The sequence below is a fragment of the Heterocephalus glaber genome, unplaced genomic scaffold (assembly GCF_053883595.1).
Source record: "Heterocephalus glaber isolate CG9 unplaced genomic scaffold, H.glaber_assembly_v1.0 deba00001457, whole genome shotgun sequence".
Taxonomy (NCBI): Eukaryota; Metazoa; Chordata; class Mammalia; order Rodentia; family Bathyergidae; genus Heterocephalus; species Heterocephalus glaber.
Genome location: NW_028258305.1, coordinates 7,714,356 through 7,736,859, shown reverse-complemented (window position 1 = coordinate 7,736,859; position 22,504 = coordinate 7,714,356). Strand labels below are relative to the sequence as shown.

General features: G+C 39.7%; 1 long non-coding RNA gene and 1 pseudogene across 2 annotated transcripts in view; one reads left to right on the top strand and one right to left on the bottom strand.

Annotated features, from left to right (window-relative positions):
- Positions 1-14,196, top strand: part of LOC147826936 (uncharacterized) — a 30,543-nt gene extending 16,347 nt beyond the window's left edge. Inside the window, exons 1-3 of one of the 2 annotated variants that reach the window (XR_015453085.1) lie at positions 6,917-7,287; positions 12,913-13,061; positions 14,053-14,196. This is a non-coding gene — a long non-coding RNA (uncharacterized LOC147826936). Of the gene's footprint in view, positions 1-6,916; positions 7,288-12,912; positions 13,062-14,052 lie in introns of those variants that run through there. The other variant, XR_015453086.1, reaches the window with a different exon arrangement.
- A 4,415-nt stretch (positions 14,197-18,611) lies between these two features.
- Positions 18,612-22,090, bottom strand: LOC147826935 (leucine--tRNA ligase, cytoplasmic pseudogene; annotated as a pseudogene).
- Positions 22,091-22,504: the final 414 nt, after the last annotated feature.

Here is a 22,504-nt window from a genome sequence, read left to right as displayed (position 1 = left end):
AAGAAACAAATCACATACAAAGGAAAGCCCATCAGAATCACAGCAGACTTTTCAATGCAAACCCTTAAGGCAAGAAGAGCTTGGAGTGATGTATTTCAAGCCCTAAAGGAAAACAGCCGCCAACCCAGATTAATGTTCCCTGCAAAACTATCTTTCAAAATGGATGGAGAAATAAGATACTTTGATGATAAAGAGCACCTCAGGAACTTCATGAATACCAAAGCAGCACTCCAAAAAATTTTAGACAATACCCTAAGAAAAGACAATGAGGATCACAACCCCAGGAAACCCAGCAGAATGAATCCATTGGGCATGACAAATTAAACGCAAAGGGGGAGACTCCAACAAAAAGAAAAAGTCATGTCAAGGCTTTAAAAACTTTTAACTTCATCTCCCTGATGAGTGTATAATTCAATCTTATTATTGTACTGATTAGTATTTTTCTGATTCTAGAGTTGCACACCTTTCCTTGTGCTATACTGGCTATTTACCATCTTCTTATGTCTACTTTTAAATTGGGTTGTCTATTAATGAGCTCTAAGAATTCTTTATATATTCTGGTCATAGGTTATATGCATTGGAAATATGGTCTGTTTAAGGACTACTTTTCATTTCAATGATGTCATTTAAAGTTCTACATCTTGATGGAATCTCATTTATCAAGTTTTTTCTTTTATGCATCATCTTTTTTGTATCCTAGGTAGTTCTTGCCTACCCTGAATTCATAAACATTTTCCCTTATAATTTCTTCTTAAAGTTTTATACTTTTAGGCTTTTATATTTAGGTTCATAGATCCCTTCAAGTTATTTTCATGTATGGAAATAAAGGGTTGAGGTTCATTTTTTATATATGGATACCAGGTGTTCTAGTTCCATTTGCTGAAAACACTATCTCTTCCTCAGCTCTTGAATTGAGTTTATATTCTATAAAATGCTAATGTTAAATAATCTTTCAAAATTCAGTGGACCATATATGTGTGGTTCTATTTCTAGATTCTCTGTTTTATTCCAATGATCTATATGTCTTTCCTTACACCAACACTGCCTTGATTATTGTAGCTTTAGAAGAAGTCTTAAAATTAGGTACTAAATGTCTTACAACACTGTTTTTTTCTTGTTGTTGTTTTTGTTTGTTAACTTTTCTAGGTCCTTTGTACTCCTACATAACTTTTAAATTTCAATATCCAATTCTTCATTTATAGCAAGTATACACAGACCTAAATTTTTATATATACCTTGTGTTTTCTAATCCTGCTAAATTCAAATACAAGTTCTAGGGGCTCCTAGAGATTTCTTAGAATTTTCTCTGTAGATGCTCATTTCATCTACATATAATGATTTTGCTTCTACCTTTCCAGTCCTATCCTAATTGTGTCATTTTATTACCAGACTATTTTGGTGGGGCCTAGGTCTCAAAGTTTAATAGACAGATAAAGAGTAAGCATATCTGCCCTTGTTCCCCACCTTAGGGAGAAAGCATTGTATCTTCTCCATTCATATAAGGCATTCTCGCTGGAAGTATGGAGTACATGTCTTTAATCTGTTGAGAAGTTCCTGTTCTACTTCTAGTCTCCTAGTAGCTTTTACCATGAACACCTGTAGAATTTAGTCCAATACTTTTTCTCCAACTACTGACAGGATCATATGGCTTTTTCCTTTCCTCTGTGAAAATGATGACTTTTGGGGGTGGATCTTCCAATGCTGAACCAATACTGCCATCCCTATACCAAAACCACTTTCTACATACTGCCAGATCTGACTTCTAATAGTTTGTTTTGTTAAACAAATTTCTATCTATGTTCACACTTTTTTCTTCTATTATCTTTATCCAGTTTTAGGATTAGCACAATGTTGAGTTCCTAAAATGAGGAGAGAAGTGTTCCTTCTTTTTCCTGCTTTAATTGTTTGATATAATTTATCAGTTAAAATGTTTATGAGCCTGCTGTTGTCATATAGGTAGGTTTTCAAGCTAGGAATATACTTTCTTAAATAGGTGCTATGCAAATTTTATATTTCCTCCAGAGTTAGTTTCATTAATTTGTCTTCCAAGGTACTTCTTAGAAGTTGTCAAATTTATTTCAAAACAGATTTTTGAAATATGCTTTCTATATCCTTTTAAATTCTGTAAAATCTGTGGTAATGTCTCCTAGATCTCAATATTGTAATTTTAAAAATGTATAATTGATATTGTGTAACAGGAAGAAAAGGTCTAAAGGTTCAGGGGAAGTGGGAGGGGTAGGGGAAAGGAAAAAAGGGAAAAGAAAAAATATGAGAAAAGGAAAAAATGGAAACAAAGTCTGTGCAAATAGAGAAGGGTGGAGGGGGGTGAAGGGAGGGCAAGGGAAGGGGAAAAAATAAGAACCAAGGTACTCATGTAATGGTACAAGATCCCAATGATGAATGTAACTGTATTTTATACCGAAAATGTACCAATAAACTTAATGGGGGGGGAAGGATTATCACCTCCTTTTTTAGAATCTTAATCTTCAGGCTTTTAAATCCCAAAAATATTATTTTCAAATTTATAGAAGGTGATTAAAAACCTTGTTGAATTGACTTATAGAGCCTAATTTGCAAGTCAAAATGCCAACTTATTAGTAATCTAAAGAATGCTCATATTGGTTGTTTAGAATGCATACTCTAGTTTAAACACTATATTGTCCATCCCTCTTCCATTTATACTGATCATGAGTGTAACCTTGGCCATTAACTATTCCACAATCCTACCCTCAGTAGCTCATGTAGAGAGGCATGGAAACTGGGGGATAAATTCATCCAATAGGCATAGTCTCCAAGGAGGGGCTGCCAGTCCACATAGAAAATTCCAGAAGAATCAGTGAATATGATTCCAACCCGAGAGACAGGGGTAGCCTAATAGAAGGGATTTGGGGGACAGTTTTCACATTTAAGAGCAAGCCAGAAATAGTGACAAGGATGTTCACAGTGACAGGGAGCAACCAGCCACTGAAAGACAATGGGGAGAAAGCAAATCTTGGGGAAAGTACTAGTAAGAGTAACAGGCCTGGGATTCACAATCAGGGTCCAGGCCCAGCAGGAAGCTGGAGTTGAAAACCAGTAACCAGACAGCCCTTGAAGGAAAATGACAGACTCATCGTTCATGAATGTGCTCAGGATGCAAAGAAGGACTGTTCTGATCCTGTTCAACAGTGCAGAGCAAGAAAGCAGTGTACCCCCTGGATGGGCTTGGAGGATAGGGGAGCAGGAGAGGTGTAGTTGTAAAATATTTCATGATCAAAGAAATACTTCTGTAATATGAATGTTATTATATGGCCAGATTGAAATGTAGAAAATTATCTTTCTGAGATTGCTTGTGTCAAATCAATACCATTTATATCAGTCAGGCTCTCGGAAAAGACAGCACCATCAACCTAAAGAAGAAGAGAGTTTACTATTCATAAAGGCAAGGTTTGCACAAAATGAGGATACTGTAGTAACTCTGGGCTAGTAACAGTAAGGAGGGAGCCATTCACACTCTTCACCTTGAAAGGGCACAAGGAGGGGATATTAGCTAAGCCCTTGAGGGAGAAATGTGTTGTGAGAACCACCTGACCGAAGCTCTAGCTTTTGACAGAGAAGAACAGCTGACCTAGGGTAAGTTGCAGAGAGGGAGCCAGAGGAATAAATGCCCCTCCCCACTCTCTTACCAGTTTCCTACTACTACTACTGGCCCACATTTGCTGCACCCAACTAGAAACCAGAGGGAGAGGGAGCCCAGGTTGCAGTTCATATGGATCTAAACTTAGGGCCCAGAGAAGGACAGAGAAGGCTGGAGAAAGAATCTGAAAGAAAGATAGATGATATGAATGGTGTGTGTACTCTCGTTAACTTTAAAAACAATATCCAGCCGGGGTTTTAGCTCAGTGGTTCTGTTGCCTGCCTCGCAAGCACAAGGTCCCGAGTTCGATCCCTGGTGCCAAAAAAACAAACAAAACAAAACTGTGAGCTAAAAACAATATCCAGTCCTGAATATTTTGGCTTTTTCTCCCATTTTTTGCCTATGTTACACATCTTGGATTTTAGGCTCACCTTCTCTTGGGCCTGTGGCTTACTGTCTATTAAATCACACGTGCAGTCTGAGGGTGTAGCTCATGGTAGAACACCTGCTTAGGAAGAACAAGGCCCTGGGTACCCTTTACAGCTCCCCTATCCCCAAGTCACACCGCACTTGAGAGGGTCAAAGTTTAATTATCTCTGAGCTGTTTACTCCAATCAAAGCCAGACACAAGGAAAGCTGGGACAAAAAAAACGTATACATGGGACAAAACATACAAGTGAAGTTCTTATCTCTTTAAGCATGGCTGCCAGTTAGTGGAAGATCTAGGCAGTCCAAAATATTCTATCAGCAAGAAAAATCATAGCCATAGGAGGCAGCCCTTCCCCAACTAGGGAGAGTGGCTGAAGATGAAACAAATCTGCCTTGGGTTGAATGGGTCCCTCCAATATTCATGTGTTGGAAACCAATGAAACAGTGTTGAAAAATACCTTTAAATGTAATTAGGTCCCTCATGAACAGATTAATATACTTACCTCAGGAGTAGGCTCATTATTGAGAGAGTGGGTTTGTAAAAAAACAGTGAGCTCAGCCCTCTCTTGCTGTCTATACACTGTCATTCATGTACGCCTCTGCCATGTTACAACACAGCAAGAAGGTTCTCATCACCTACCAGAGCACCATACTCTTGGACTTCCCAGCTTCCTGAACCCTAAGCCAAATAAAATTCTGTTCATTATAAATTAACCAGTCTCTGGTACTCTTTTCCAGAAGCATAAAGCAGACTGAGACACTATGTGGGAGTTATTGTCACCTGGTTTATTCTGCAGAGCTAAGTAAAGGCTTCATTCAAACTTTCACTGAGCATAACCATCAGGAAATGATTAAAATCCACCAAGCGGGAGGGACACTCCATTGGCAGTTTTCTGGTACTTTTTAAAAAAATTTTTACCTTCTTTCTTTTTAGCAGTTTTTGCCCCTAGCAGAGTAATTCTTTTGTGCAAAATGTGATGTGATTCTTTTGTACAAAATTAATTTTGGCGTAGTGAGTTGGCCTATAAAGAAGCTAAGTGTTCTCCTGATACATTTATCTTCTATGAGGGCTGGGGATTTAGCTCAGCGGTTCTGCTGCCTGCCTTGCAAGTGCAAGGTCCCTAGTTCTATCCAAAAAAAAAAACTTCTATGAATGTATTCATCTTAGTTTTTCTGTTACTATAACAGAATACCACAGATTGAATAATTTATAAAGATCAAAGATTTATTTATTACTGTTCTTGAGGCTGGAAAGTCCAATATCAAGGAGCTGGCAACTGGTCAGAGCCTTCTGTTGCATCGTGACATGGAAAGAGGCATCACACTGTGAGAGAGCAAGCCTGTGGGGTCAAGTTTTCCCTGCACTTTATAAAGCCACTAATCCTATCACTGAGCCCTCCCTCATGATCTCATCCAACCTAACTTGTCTTCAAAGGACCCACCTCCAGCCCAGCATGGTGGCACATGCCTGTAATCCCAGCCCTTGGGAGGCTGAAAGAGGAGGAGTAGGAGTTTGAGGATAGTTTAGACAACACAAATTGGTTCTCAGCCTTTTGGCTAAGATCAAGTGTAGTTTAGACAACATAGTGAGACCTTGTTTCAAACAAAAACAACAAAAAATTCAACAGTTGTTAATGATTGTAAAACGCAATATAAGTGAGATATATACCCTGTTTATATTTTTAGGCTATGTGCATTTTTTGAGGGGGGAGGTACCAGGGATCAAACTTGGGACCTTGTGCTTTTGAGGCAGGCAGGGGAACCACTGAGCTAAATCCCCAGTCTCTATGTGCATATTTTAAATGAAAAGTATATTTAGCTTTTGTGTAAAGTAGCTTTTGTGATTCTTTTCCTTTTCTCCATTATGTTGGTTCTGATTATATTTATGGAAATGTAAAAATGAAAGATCGTAATTGCTGTAAGTACATGAAAGTCTAAAGAATATCTAGTGTTTCTGATGGGTCTTGACCATTTTGAGCTATTTGAGTAGATGTCTACAAATTTCAGTTTACAAAGATAAATAGTCCACAGACATATCAGAGAAGGATAATTTTCATAATACAATACAATACAATAATCATTTTAAGTTCTTAAATTTTTACAATGCTTAAGAAAAGAGCACATTACTCATGAAGATTTACAGCACCGTTTAGTAATTGAAAAACATTTTCATTGTATAGTTTCTGGACATGTTATTTTAAACTGTCCTTATTTTATTAGTCATATTTGGAATCAAGATTGTTAGATAGCTTTTCATGAGACAAACAAACATACCCTAGAGGCTTTTTTAGTGTAAACAGAACAAATTATTTTATCTGTAGACTAAAAATAGCAACACCACCTTTTCCATGCTGAGCTTTTAATTTCTTTCTCTTTTCTGCACTAGCAGAGAGGGAAAAGGAGCATTTATTTGCTGAAATTAGAGTATAAGTCAAGAAATATTAAAACTTATTTTTATAGTATCTCCACATATATAAAATGTTTTAAATGATGGCAGATGTTTCTACTTTAAAAGCATGAAATACGTCTTTACTTAGGTGATTTTAAATTACAGTTCCCCTGAACACTCAAATATTGAGCACAAATAGCTCCATGGAGATGACAAAATGAAGCTCAAACATAATTCAATTCCTTTCTTCTCCAGTGTGTGTGATCTGTTTCCATGGAAATTTCATGTTGACCAGGAACTGTAAAAATACTATATGCAAACATATCTTTGAAGCAAACCTTTTTGGTGAATAATCATGATTTAATTTGGGCCATTCTATTAAAATTGTTCAAACAATAGAAAAGAAAGCTGTATTTTTCTCTAAGCAGAGGCCATTCCACAATTTCCCTTGTTCAGTATGTTAACCTAATATAGCTGGAGATTATAGGGACTCTACTTTGCCTTTTGATGTGAGTAAAATTAAATTTTAATGATTTAGGTAAATGCATTCATTCACAAAAGATTAAGGACTCAGTCTGAGCAAGGTGGGGTGCTGAAAAGAACACAGAGATCTATGTCCATGCTATAATGGTAAAAGATGGGATGGCTCTAGGAAAGTCAGCAGTCAGTGTGCCCTGGGGATGCCAAACAGAGAGTGAGAAATCAAAAGAATCTTGGATTTGAACTTCTTGAGAAATGAAGAAGTAGGAGGAGGGACTTTCCTGGAGCAAAGGCACAGAGTTGAGAAAGCTGAAGGCATGTTCGGGGAATGGTGAGAAGAGCAACTGGCAGAAACTGGGAGCCAAGATGAAAGGTAGCTGTGGCTAGGTTTTTATAGGGTCTTGAGAGCTGCATTAGCTGGGATACTATGTTCAACAGTAGTAGTGTGCAGTTAGGGGTCATAATTTGAACTGTCAATTGTAGAATGTTGAGCAATGAGAAAGTAGGGAAGGGGGTAGATCACTATTTTGAGAAGAGGCAGAGAAGTATCTTGAATGAACAGCAGCTTTGAAAAATGTTTTGTTTAAGAAATGTGGCGGTTTCAACTGGGCATGGTGGTACCCACCTGTAATCCCAGCACTCAGCAGTAGTATTGCCCCGAGTTTGAGGCCAGCCTGGGTACACGATGAGTTCAAGGTCAGCCTGAACTACGTAGAGAGACCCTGTCTCAAAAATAAAATAAAATAAATAGTGGTTTTAAAATTTCCCCACAAAGTTTTTGAAATTCCTTTCTTTAAGGAATTCTTTTCTTTAATTCTGTTTCTTTCAGTGTGAGCTGCATATAGTGCTTGCTTCTAGCAAACAGAATAAGGCAGCTGTAATGGTGAGCCCCTTCTGAGACAAAGTCATGGCAGGCTATGGGGCTTCCTTCTTGCTTGCTTCCTGAGGTCACTTGCTAGGGACATATTGTGAGGACACTTAGGCTTAAATGTGGACTCTCCAGCCCCAGTCAACCCTTCTGGTGGTTACAGCTCTGACTGCATCTTAGTTGCAGCCTTGTCAGAGACTCAGAGCCAGCACCACCACCAGAGAGCCTGATCTCATATTCCTAACTTCCAGAGACTGAAATAATAAGTGTTTGCTGTTTTAATCTCCTAACTTTGGTGCAGCTTGTTATGTAGTAATAGATAACTAATGCAGGTGGTTTAGAATAGGAAGATCTTAGGCATATCCATGGGTTGAAAAGGAATCAATAGAGACCAAGAGAGTGATGATCCCACAGAGAGGGGAAACCACAGTTAGCCAAATTCTGGAAGAAGTTTATAGGAGATTGGATCATTGGGAAGGGATGGAGAAGTTATTTTTGGAAAGGAAGAGTGAGGATTAGAAAAATGTTCAGATTGAAAAGATGAAAAGTAAAACCAAGTCAGATATTCTTGATTTCCCAGCAAAGGACGAGATTCAGTCATCAGCTGAGATCAGGTGCCCCAGAGAGTAGGAAAAAATAGAAGAGCTACTGTGAGAGACTGCATAATCAAGTAAAGCAAAGAATGTACAGTGGTACCTTGGTTCATGAACTTAATTTGTTCTACAGTTTTGGAAAAGATGCCCACGTTTGTGTTTGTATGGGAAAGATGGCCATGGTTGTGTTTGTCCCCTGATGCAGAGTTTGCAAACAAAAACAAAATTTTACCAAACACTTCTGTTTGCTAACCAAATTGTTTGTAAACAAAAGCATTTGTGAACTGAGATACCACTGTAATTATCTTAGTTACTTTTCTCATTACTGAGACAAAATATCCAACACCCAAAGTTAAAGGAGGAAAGATTTATTGTAACTCACTGTATGGAGAGGTTTCAGTCCATATAGTTGGCTGGCTCCACGGCAGGGTGGCATGGCAGAGAGGCATCACAGAGGAGAAAGAGTCCATGGCAAGCAAACGGTAGATAGCAAACCAGAAAGCAACAGCAGCAACAGGCTTGCCTTTTTTCCATCCCCTTTATCCCTTCCAGGCTACCCACTTTTTGGGTGGTCCCACCCACACCCAGGGTGGGGCACTCTTAATCCCAGCATCACATTCTTAGTCCCAACATCACACACCCTAATCCAGCCACCTTGGAAACTTCTCACCTATAACTGCATGAGGCTTTGGGGGAACATCTAGACACAATTGACAAGGCAGATGTAAAAGATCAAGTAGGCAAAGGATTTTAAGATGCTGATATAAAGGTGGTTGCTGGGTGTGCACAGGGCAGTGGGGCATTTGAAACTACTAAGGGGTTAGTGAACAAAGGATATGAAAGAGTGGAACTTCTGTGGCAACTATAATCTGTATAACACTTGTCACATTTTATTCATAAGCAGTCTTATATTATCATGTAGTAGGTATGCCTAGGTTCCCCAGTGAGATCATAAACTAAGGTGTTGACCATGATTTATACATTTTGTACCTCATTAGCAGCAAGCACATTGCTTTATAGGAATTTATAATCTGCTGAATCAATATATAAAATCATTCTAGCATTTTGCATGTGTTCTTCTACCAGCTTTTTTTTTTTTTTCCTTCACAGTAAGCATCTGATTGAGGCTAAGTCAAATGTGTTCCATTCTTGTCTTTAAAAGCCAGAATCTCTGGATGCTTCTAAGAAGAATTATGCAATTATCAAAAGAGGGCCAATACCTGGTTGGCTAAAAATAATGAGTCTAATTATGTGAAGCAATCCTGAAATAAACTTTGTATGATTTCTTTTCAATCTGACAATAAAATAAAATAAAACTGGTAAGGGAGAGAGAGAGAGAGAGAGAGAGTGAGAGACTGAGAGAGACAGACTGAAAGAGAGAGACCAGAGCCTGGCATTCTCCTAGAACATCTAGAGGCCTCAGGAATCTCACTGACACAGTACCAGAATGTGGGTTCTAGAAGGGGAATCTACTGTGTTTCTGAAGATTATTGATACAAATGGCTTGTAGCCTTAATGAACATTCATATATTTTTTCCTGGTAGTCTCCATTCCTTGTTTCCCTGGAAAAGAGAAACCTGTTAAAGTCTGACAAAACTATAAGGAAAAAGCCAGGGATTTAGCTGAGTGGCTCTGTGCCTGCCTTGCAAGTACAAGATTCTGAGTTCAATCCCTGGTACCAGAAAAAAAAAACTATAAAGAAAAATATTGGAACTACTAAACCACTGGATAGAGTGACTGCAGTGATCCAAGGATGATCAAAATATACAGTGAATGTTTAAATTTTTTTTTTAATGTATGTAATTAAAACAGTATGATTCCACTTGTAAGTCAAATAGTAAGTTAATAAGTGAAAAAATGAATATAGATAACTTCTTAAAATTATTACTAAAGTTCTCAGGTTTACTTGTTTTAGTTTGCATATTTGGGGGGGGGGCAGGGATTTAGCTCAGTGGTTCTGCCACCTGCCTGGCAAGCCCAAGGGCCTGAGTTCGATCCCTGGTACCAAAAAAAAAAACCAAACAAACAAAAACCGGTGTTTTTTCTTTTCTTTTTTGCTGATAGAATTGGGGACTGGACTCAGCGCCTTTCCACTGAGCTACATCCGAACCCATTTTTATTGTATTTTGGGACAAGGTCTCACTAAATTGCCCCAACTGAACTCAAATTTGCAATCATCCTTCCTCATCTCCCCAGAGTGCTGGGATTGCGGGTGTGTACCACTATGACAGACTGACGTGATCTTTTTTTAAAGTATAAGATTATATTAATCTTTTTAAAATAGAAAATTACCTGTGGAAATACTTTCAGGTTTTCTACAACTGTACCATCTGAAAATCTAATTTCTTATTTTGAAAAAGTGTCTAAGCATATAATATGATGGGTTTTGAAAAGTTAAAAAATAACATATAAAAGCGCTGCATAATTTTATATACTAGGAAGATTATCAGTGTCAATTTATGAAATTTAGTCACATGTGCAACTAGAAACTAAGTTAAGCTCCCAAGGTTACTCACAAACACACTATCTCAATCATGTGGGAGCATAATGTGCTGACAGGCTGGCTTCCAGATGAATGGTCCTTTCTCTGTGTTCACTGTGGAGGTGGCTGGGTACAAGAAGCACTGATTTGTACATAAGGACACTTGGCTTGTTTTGTATCTCCTTTCTTCTTGGCTCTTTTCTTATTGCTGAGGGCATCTGCACTAAGGGAACTAACATGTGGCAACCCCTTCCCCAAAACCACCCCCTCCCCTGCTTTCTGTGTCTTTCTTGTTCAGTAACCAAAGCAGCTGTAAGCCTAATACTAGGTGAATGGACCTGTGCTACAGTAGTTTGTCTACTTTGTAATTTAAATGTAAACTAATAAACTCATATTATTTTTTTTGCTCATTTTATCAACATATTTATTAAATGTTTTGGTTTTAACAGCAACATATATCTATGTATAGATATGTATATATAAAATTATGAGAGAGAATAATTTTTGCATGATGGTATAACAAGGATTTCTGTAATTTAGCCTTGCAGACCTGTTGTCTTTTCATTTTTTTGTCATCAGTTGGGTGGGCTAAAGATAAAAAGATTTTGTTTGGGGCTGGGGGTTTAGCTCCACAGCATAGTGCCTGCCTGGCAAGCATGAGGTCCTGAGTTTGATCCCTGGTACCAAAAAAAAAAAAAAAGCCCCAAAAGATTTTATTTATATAAGCATATTAGGAGGAGTTATGAAATCATACTCTGTTGTTGTTGTATGATTGATAAGGTCTTTATTTATTTATTTTGAAGCGTGGGAGACTCAGTGGATATCAGAATGGAGGACTGCTTTTCTTTTAGTGGTTTCCATGCCTCCCTCTAGTGGGGAGGCATTCAGCAATCCTAGAGGTTGCCATAAACATGTGGGGCAGAAAATGCCAAATTCAGTTTTACAACCAACCACACTGATGATGATGATGTGGATAAGAACAGAAAAATGAGACCAGGGAGGGCAGCATGTGCCGGTAGTCCCAGCTACTGAGGAGGTTAAGGCAGGAGGATATCAAGTTTGAGATCAACCTGGGCAACAGAGAAAGACCCTGTCTTGAAAACAAAACAAATTGCTAGAGAAATAAACAGTATAAATTTTTAAAGTTTCATACCAAATTCAAATGTCACCTTTTAAATTCTTGAAAGAAATTCCACTGAAAAACAGACGGTTTTTCTTTGTCTTCTCTTAATTACAAGGCTTGCTGCGTCGTTCTATACCTTGTTGGCCCCCAAAAGGTGACAGTGGAGAGACCACGGAAGGCATAAGGAACACTCATTGTCTAGAAAGGATTCAAAGCTTGCATTTGTTGCGCAGCAAGGCTCAAGGAAATTCACAGCATCAGAAAGGATAGGCTTTGCTGGGAAACTTACAAGCCAACGATCTGCAAGAGAAGGCACAGGGGACATGCTGGCCCTGTCAGACATGTCTTCAGTGAGCATTGCAGCAAAGGGATACCTCTCCCCTCTTGTTAGAGAACAAAGTCTCAAGCTTGAACATCCTTGTCAGTGACTCCACACACACGACTTGGTATCAGGTTGTCTGGGTTTAAATGCCAGCTGTTAGGAGTTATTTGAGAAACCCAGCTGCCCCAAACCTGGAATCCCCGCATGTCCATAGGAAGTCGCAGCCACTCCTACTGTGAGGGAGAAAGCCACTTGTGCCGTGGGAAGCTGAATTTAAGAGAAACAGAAAGGCCCTGATTTCAGCTGGTCCGTTGTCCTGGCAGCCCAGAGTTATCTCCTGGCATCATCTGCAGACAATGTTGTCTGTGTCACACTGGCCCTGGCCAGGGGCACTATCTAAGTCTTTTTAAAAAGTCATTAAATTGAAGGTTCTATTTTTTATTAAATTTTTTAAATGCCTGCTTCTGTCATAATTGTTTGAAATTTCTAGGGCCTTTTGTAGGCTTTTCATTTATGCCAGTCTAAACAAAATTTAAATATTTTAAAGGGTAGCACTTAATTAAGAATGTTAAATAAATATTCCTGCCCCTCTGGCCTTGGCTATGAATAGTTCTCTGGCGTTTTGGCGCTTACTCATTGCCACCTGCTGGAGAAGAAAAGAAGTGCAGTTGAACGCTTGCTGCCAGATCAAACCTGTTCCTCCTCGAAGCTTTGGAAAGAAATCAAATCACTCTCAAAGAAGCGCCCTAACTGCTCCAGGTGAGGCAACTGGAGTGATGCGTGGTGTGGCCCGGAGAAAAGTGGGTTCTATGACCTTTCCATGCTTATTGTGCACCTGCATTGCATCCCTTTACTCCAATTTGATTTTTAAAAAATTATTAATGTGAGAAATAAAATAAAAATATTCCCTCAAGTCTACTTTAAATGAAGTAAGATTCATAAGAATTACTCAACTTTTTCTTTTCTATGACCTGATTTCCTAAATAGAATATATTACTTGAGAATGAGATTTTTTTTTTACCAAGACTAAAATACTAATATTAAAAGCATAAGTTTACACTGATTAATGTGGCCATATTTAAATAATCCATGATATTCCTTTCCACTAAAGAAGATGTAAAAATATTTTTGAATAAAATGTAGGATGCTTATTTTTCTTTTTAAGAAGGTAAAAAGCAGAGCAAGTTTAAATTCTGGACCTTCGAATCAAATTTCAAAAAGGCTTCCTAGTGCCCCAACGATCTTACTGTTAATGGTGTATTTGTCCCTTCATCCTAGGGCCTCTCAACCACACCAAAGCTGCCGGGTTATGAAGGTAGATACCACTATGTTCACTGGCATTTGGCAAGGTCCCAAGGCCACAGCCTGATTTTGTAAGGTGGTGATGACTCAAAGTGGTGAATGCTAACAATTTTTATATTCTATCTGCAAATTATGATGAAATCTAATGGTACAAGATATAAAGCAATGTGTTCTCAAGTATTGCTTTGCCACCTCCACTACTCATTAACTTAATTTTGTAGGTGTTTCTTGATGGAAGACAATCAAACATTTTTATGAATGAGTCACAAATGCTATTACACTAACTTCATAGAAAATGTAATTTTTTGTTATATAAGAGCCATTGCTTACAATAGACTGCATTAACCCCTGTGCCAAAGTCATAGGTTGAAATCCTAACCCTCCAATATGTTGGGCAATCATCAGGTCCTGTGGATAGGGTTCTCATGAGTGATATTTGTGTCCACAGAGCTTTCTTCCTCTTGAGGACATAACAAGAAGAAAATTGTATATGAACCAGGAAGTGGACTCTCAGACACCAAATCTGCCAGTGCCTTGATGTTGTACTCCTCAGCCTTCAGAACTGTGGAAAATAAATTTGTTGTTTAAGTCACCCAGTCTATTATTTTTGCTCCAACAATCCAAACAGAGTAAGGCATTCCTGTCTAAGTTTCCCAGAAATGAACATGTTTTCTGAGGATGGGAAAAAACAAAAGCAGAAAATAAACTATGCCTGTTGGTATTCTGCTGATAGAAACTTTCCTCTAGCTATAAGAACATTAGTGAAGTGGGCTGATTGATAGCCCCTAAAGATATCCTTGAAACCTGTAAATGTTACCTTATTTTTAAAAAATCACCTCCCCAAAGCCCCACTTATGAATGCTTGAGGCTTTAGGGGAGCATACAGATAGAAACTATAATGTGCCATCCTAGCCCTGCAAAAGACTCATGCTGTTTATGCAAAATGCATTTAGTCCATCTCTAAGAATTTCCAAAGTCCTAATAATTTCAACATTGCTGAAAAGTTCAAGTCCAGAGTGAAAAGTCAGAGTGAGGCACAATTGAGACCACCGAGGCAGGCAAAGTCTAAGCAACATGCGATGAGTTTATTGCCATCTGGGTACAGATAGGCCAAGGGCAAGAAGGCCATTGGCATTAAGAGGAGGGTGCTTGTGGTTGACATGGGGCATTTTAGGTAGGGGAAGGGACACTGGTCAAGAGGGTGGAAAATTTTAGAGTCCCATGAGTGATGGGCCTGGACTGGCTGGTAAACAGTGCAGGGTGAGAGCAGCAGGGCGGCTGCTACCTTCTTGTTATCTCTGTGGTCCCATGGATGTGGGTAGCTGGTCTGCTTGGGTGGAGGTCTGACCTGGTGGAGGGCTGTCACAGAGTCTCTTCTGAGATTTAAAGCAAACTCTTAACTGTGATCCCCTATAAAAATCAGAAGTTGAACACTAGAATATGCAAAGGCACAAGGCAAACATTTCCATTCCAAAAAGGAAGCCGGGCTTGGTGGTGCACACCTGTAATCCCAGCACTTGGGGAGGATGAGGCAGGAGGATCACTGTGAGTTCGAGGCCAGCTTGGGCTACATAGTGAGTTCAAAGCCAACCTGGACTACATAGCAAGACTGTGTCTCAAACCAAAAATAATAATAAAAATAAATTCATCAATTTTTTAAAATACAAAAAGGAGAAATAAAGGGATAGAAAGGAATGGGACCAAAGAAAGACTGAAACATAGCAGGGAAAGCATTAAATCCTATAGTTCCATGTCCAGCACCTTGGGCAAATTGTAGTGAGATGTGAACTCCAAAGGGCTTAGGTGGCCCTGCTCCTATGGGACTGCCCGTGGTTATAGCCCTCATGGCCCCTCTCTTGGGCTGGCTTTGCTCACTCCTTGTGGCTTTCTACATGTAGACATTCCCCATTCCTGTCCTCTCCAACATCCTGAGGTCTCTACTGCACTTTGACTTCCCCCATACAGCTTTACTCACATTGTTTGGCCTCCCAGGCCTTCTGAAATCTGGGTGTAAGCTTCCTTGACTCCACTACTCTTACATTCTGTGTGCACCTTAAACCATCACTGCTGGAACAGTAGCTGAGCCCTTTTGTTTCTTGCTGGTGGTTGTAGAAGCCTCTGCGTGCCCAGATGGCTGAGTACAGTGAACTGTGTCCTGGGGAATCAATTCATATTCTCTAGGGTGCTGCCATTCTAGAGCATGGCCCTGTTGGGCTCTTTTCTCAAAGCAGAGCCTTGTTGGTTCCTCACTTTCCCTCAAGGTATTTTTCCTATGGTCCTATTTCAAAGTACTTGGCTTCTTCTTCTTCCTTCCTCCACCCCCCCACCCCCCCCCACCCCCCCCGCTTCTTTTTAATACTAATCTTTTCAGCAACCAAGTTCTCCTCTGCTCCATCTTTTCAGGCCCCAACTTTACTACAGCATCTTCTCTGGCCAAACTCAAAACTTTAAAAGTCTTTCTTGGGCTGTTTGCTCTTGATTCACAATATTGAGCTGACTAAAAGCCCCCAACAGTACCCAACCACAGCCTGAATGTTTGGGTGCCTTGAAATTTCCTCTGCTAGATTAATTGTCTGCCACCTTCAATCTCAGTGTCCTGCAAAGTCTTTGGACATGAGCAAAATGCAAAGTATAATACACATGGCCTGGCACCTAACTCCCAATGCAGTCTTGTTCCCAATGGAAACCACCTGAGCCCGGCAGGCAGGAAGCAGAGGGTGATTAAGGGAGAAAGGAAGGAGAGGTACCCTTCCAGGCCATACTCACCTCCTCCAACCACGCTCTGCCTCCCATATCACGTTTAGCTATGAACTAATCTACTGATGAGTATCATGCCTCTATGATCCAATCACCACCCTCATGACCACATGAGGCTTTGGGGGTCATCCAAGTATAAACCATAACAACTGGGGATTGAAGCCAGGGTCTTCACACTGAGCCACATCCCCAGTCCTTTTGGGTTTTTTGTTGGTTTTTTTTTGGTACTGGGGGTCTAACTTGGGTTCTTGTGCTTGCAAGGCAGGCGGCGGAACCACTGAGCTAAATCCCCGGCCCCTTTTTGGTTTTTTTAAATCTGCCTTTCTTTTCTTTTCTTCCTCCCTCCCTTCCTTTCTTTTTCTTTCTGTTTGTTTGTTTCTTACTTTCTTTTTGAAACAGGGTCTCACTAAGATGCCCAGGCTTGGCTTGAATTTGCCATCCTCCTGCCTCAGCCTCCCAGAGTGCTGGGATTACATGTGTGTGCCACCATACCTAGTTTCTACCTTTTTTCATCTTTTTCTTTTGAACTCTAATTTTTTAGTATGTTCTAATATTTGATTCTATGTGAATGGTGGTTTTAGGTTGTCTTTTTGTAGGAGGTGAGATTGGACTTACAAAATCTGTTAATGTCATTGCCTTTATGTATTTATGTTTGGGGGGTGGTTTTTGGTACCAGGGATCAAACTTGGGACCTTGCACTTGCAAGGCAGGTGGCAAAACCACTGAGCTAAATCCCTGGCCCTATCATTGCCTTTAGATGAGTAATATTGCTGCATCTTGATGGAAGTGCTCAACCCATTGTGTAGCCACTTGGTTTAGAGATTGCTAGATTGATGGGAACTAGACAATACTTGCCCTGTGGGATTTATTTCCAAAATTACTAGTAAATAGAATACATGATTTCTTGCAAAAGTGACTACCTTTATGTAAAGAACACTCATATGCCCAAGATTTTTCTTTGTGGCCAGGCCATTCATGTTATAGTGTTATTTTCATTACTCAGTGTATTTTTTCAAAGTTCCAGTAAGATGATTCTTTGACCTACGTAGTCTATTAATGACAGTCCTGGAAAGGGCTAATATCTGTTTTTAAGAATCAGAAATCCTGTTTCAACAAACATATGCATTCTTTAAAAAAAAAAACACAAAAAACCTGGATTTTGCAAAATCAGACTAAAAACTGAATTTTGGGGAAATAGGTCTAGAGCAAGCCGCTCAAATTCTATGCAGTGCTGTAAGAAGAGAACTAATACAGACAATAATGATTCTTATTTTTTAAATTAGCACTTTGAATCTACATTGCATCTGCACCCACCTTCACAGCTGGTCAGTCTTAGCAGCCTCAGAGCCTCTGGCACATGCTGCCTCTTTTGAGATGATATTATGAGAGGAGTAGAGATCATCTTCACTGAGGAAACAAAGGCTTCTGGGTCTAAATGATTGGCATTGCTATAGCTTGGATCTGGACTGTCCTGCAAAGACCCATGGATTAAAGGCCTGGTCACTAGTTCATGGCACTATTGGGATGTGATGCAACTTTAGGAGGTGGGGCCTAGAGGGAGGGCTTCCCGTCCTTTAAAGGGATAGTGGGACTCGAGTCCTTCTTCTTCCTATCCTTCTCTTTTGCTTCCTTGCTATGAGGATATTGTGCAGGAATGATCCTGTTAACTCTATCTTCTTATTGGCACTTTAAGAAATACATAAAAGTGGAAATACTGAATACATCAATAGACATTGCATTTGGATGCATGTAAACGGAAAGCTAACCACACAACATCTTTACCAAGTAGAGATTTTTTTTTCTTCCACATGTAACCATTCGAAGGTGAGAACCAGGCTGCTGCAGCTGCTCAAGGGACCCACATTCCTCTGAGCTTCTTCTACCTTTGCTAGGTTGTTTGCTTTCATCTTCCTGGTACAAGGTGAATCCTCCACTGTCTAGCATCATGTCCATGAGGAGGCAGAAAGAGGAAAAGGATAATGAACATGTTTCCAGAAGCTCCCCAAGCCACTGTTTATAGAGTCAAGAATTGGCCAAAACCATATTATATGGGTCCCCAACTAAGAGAGACTGGGAGTGCAATTCTTCTTTATTTATTCTTTTTTTAATTTTAAAGATGGGGGAAATTTTTACTAAGTCTAAGAATCAAAGATTACTTGGTATGGTTTTGATTACATGCAGAATTTGATGGTTAGAAATAAAATCTATGTAGGTTCTTAGAGTAATAATATCTTAGACCTTTGCAAATCTCCAGTTTCCATGGATTTAATGAACCAGATAGATAATTGGTGGTGTCTGCCCATAGCCCATTTTCTGTGAGATGAATTTTCTTGCTCATGAGATCTATGTGGAAAACAGCATGTTCAGAAATGGGAGTCTTCTCAGTGTGCTCTTCCCTGGACAGGAACTCACCAAGGCCCCAACAGTGGATCATCAAATCTCATCAGTTTCACTTCGGAAAGGTCTTTGATTCCTCACTTTGCTTTCATTAAACACCTGATTATAGAATCACAGTTATCCCCTTGCCTGATTTCAATTTTGGTTGAGAAGTGACCACTGGATGGCTGGGGATTTACTAGAAAACTGGCACACCAGGTTCCATTCTAAAAACATCAAGTGGTTTCCCAGGACAACAGTCTTCCCTGACTTTATCTTCTGCTTCGGAGGCAAACTTGACTTCTATGTGTTCTAGCTCAAGGGAATTAGTCAGGTCGACTATATTTTCCATAAGCATTGCCTGTTCATCAAATTCTAATTGCAAATCCAGAACACGAGGCCCCATCTTCTCCACATTTTCCTTAACCATAGCAACAAATGGCATCACTTTCTTCATACATTTCTTCAATTCTGGCATATTACCTAGTTCACTAGCAATGACTGTTATCAGGCAATCTTCCACTGTTGGCCTCAAAGTGGTTACACAGAACTGACATAGTAGTGTGCTGCCAAGGAGGGTAGTCTTTGACACGTAGATGGTGCAGTGTGAGGGCCTCTGAGGTGGCTGCTTGTCAGTCTTCTTCCCTTTATCTGGCATCATATAATTCTTGAGTCGTAATCTAAGGTCATGTGCTACTTCCATGAGGTACTGTGAGGAACAAATCAAGATTTCATCCACAGGACCTGCCACAGGCCATGAAGCATTCATAATTGAGTCAGACTTCCCCAGGAGTGTCCAGATGTGCTCACATAAGTGTGGACAGAATGGAGCCAAGAGAAGGGTCTGAACTTCAATAAATTGAAACACGAGTTCTCTGTGCATCCCTTCTATTGCCAGTTCACGGTACTTATCTTTCACGGCCTGAAACTCAAAAAACCCTGTTTTCAAAGCTTCTTTAAACATCATTTTTTCATAGATTTGCTATGTTTTTATAATTCCTGCATTCATTTCACTGGCAAAAACTCTATCATTGAAAGTGCTGGCAGGACCACTTCTTAGGCTGTTCCAGTTGGCAACCATTTCTTTCACCCATTCCACTCAGGTGTACAGACAGAGAATACCTGCATCTGCCATGGCTTCCACAGAGCCAGGCTCATTCCATCGGCTGAAAATTTGTCGACAGCTTGGTCAAAGTGAGGAAGTTGCCTGTAGATTTTGACATCTTCTCAGAGTTGAGGAGGAGATGTCCATTTGCTCTCACAGCTTTGGGCCATTTGTCACTTTGTCCACATAGCCACAAGATTATGAAGATAATATGAAAGATGATTTGGAATAAGATCCTTGCCAAGACTAGAAGATCCACTGGATACCAGAATTCAAACTCCTGCTTTAACTGATCTAATTTTTCCTTTGAGATCTGAGTCTTAGGAAATGGAGCATCCTTGAAGAAAATATAGTCTCAAACTTCCTTAGTCATCTGTTGTGATCTTATCCCCAGTGGGGACTCTGCCTATCCACACAAGTCACCCCCCTGTAACAGGTGTGCAACCGTGTAAAAAGCCATGTAAATCATAGAGTCCAAGAGATATTGCTCATCCTAAGCCATAAGTTCTGGAGCAAGCATGTTCTTGTATCCAATCTAAGGAAGCTTCAAAATTCCTCCTGGTCTCCTCACAGAATGGCTCCCATTCTTGAAGCACTGGGATGTCTGTTTTTTCCAGTTCTCTTCTCCATAATCCAAGTACCATTGGTCACACAGAGCCACCACACATTCATCTGAAGACCTGGACATTACTTGTTTCTCTGGTTCCATGTAAATATATGCATCTCCAGCATCAATCATCTTTTTCTGGATAGTCTTCTTTACATCTTGGACTTTCTGTCCTTTAAATCCATCCACCAACATTACACCTTCATAAAATCCTTTTAGATATAATTTCTCCTTTGCTTATGCAAGTTTTTCTCAGTCATTCTGGCTCTAAATTTTCAACTAATCACAAATGGTTATAGCAGAAAGACTTCTAAGACCTGGGATTTCAATGACTGACACCAGCTCAAATGGCAAGACCATGTCATCTCTAATTCCATATTTTGCTTGAAGGGCTTGCTTTTTCTTCAAGTCTCTGAGGGCAGCAATATCATCAGGGGCATCAGAAGGAACGTTTGTGACCACACCAGTGCCTTTATCCTCCTTAATGGTGAGCAGTGGGAGAACATAGATCACATCATAGGAAGTTAAAGGCGCAGAAAGGGATGCACCTAGAATTTCCTCCCCCATTAATTCCTTAACAACAGGCAGCACTCCATTATCTTTGTTGAAGCCTTGGTATGACATATTCCTGGCTGCTCTTTGGGTGCAGATGAAAATATCACCATTCACTATCTCAAATCCAATGTACTTCATATCAGGACGAACCCAGCAGTTTGTCTGTCCAAACATAGTCTCAGGTCTGAGAGTAGCAGCTACTAAGAAGATATTTTTACCTTTGAGGCTACTCAATTTAGATGGATATGGCTCAAGCATTTTTAATTTCAGTAAAGTATATTCCTAAGGTCCAACACCCTCTCAGTTTGTCTGTCATGATCCATGCAAGGCTGTCCATCATTTGGAGAATAAATAGTATACCACTTTCCAAATTTAATTTTGTTTCTTTCTCTTAAAGTTAAAAATTGCCACCTGACAAATGAATCATAATAAGGATTAACATCAGTGGTAATGAAGGAACCATGCCAGTCTACCTTCAAACCTATTCTCTTTAGATCCTGAATAGCCAGTGGTGGGAAATAATCAAGTCAGTATTCTGCTTCAGAAAACTTTACTATCTCTTCATCAGGCAGTCCGAGGGACTGGATAATGCCCCACTGGTATTTAGAAGATCCAGCTTTAGCAGCAGCTTTACTCTTTTTTCCTTTAGCTTTATCCTTAACTACTATATTTTCTGCTTTAACACTGATTTCTTCCTCTTCTTCTTCATCTGGAAAATCAGGGGGGCAAACATACAGTTCAATTTCTCTCTTCAATTTATCAGCACATCAGCACATGCCTTAATAGGCATCCCAGTGTAGTGTAAGCCAAAAGGAAACAGATCACGTTTTCCTTTCAATCTCTGGTATCCTACTGCAAACTCACACTTGGATAGAGAAAACGTGTGCCCCAAACGAAAGCACCCATTCATATTCAGATATGGGAAGGTTACAAAGTACTTGTCCTTGCTGGGCTGCTTCTCCAGGTCAGATGCATTGACCTAAACACTTTCTCGGTTTCCCATTTCTGTTGGATTTCTTTCTCAGCCTTCCTTAAAAAGTCTGCTTTGGCTGTTCCTTTTCTTTCCGCCATGACTACACCAAGCAGACTGTTTGGTTACTCTTGAGATGAGGACTCACTATGTTGCCCAGGCTGGATTTGAATTCCTGGGCTCATGAGATCCTCTTCTCTTTGCCTCCCAAGTACTTGTGACTTTAGGTGCCTGGCTTCAGTATTTTGATTGGCCACACTGTGGCCAGAACAAAATTGGATTCTGTGAGTAAAGACAATGAGGAGACTGGCTATTGGGCTAGCAACTTGCAATGGTTGCCACATTGGCATAATATGTATTTTAAAGATATTAATTATAAATTTTATATTTATTGAACTCTGAAACTTCTTAGAAAGGTTTAGGGCAGAAGTTCACAGGAAACAATTATCCTCTGTAAGAAAATTTGAAAGAATACTACCTCAAAAATTGCTGGAATACATTCTGTAGATTGTCTTGACTAATATTAACAA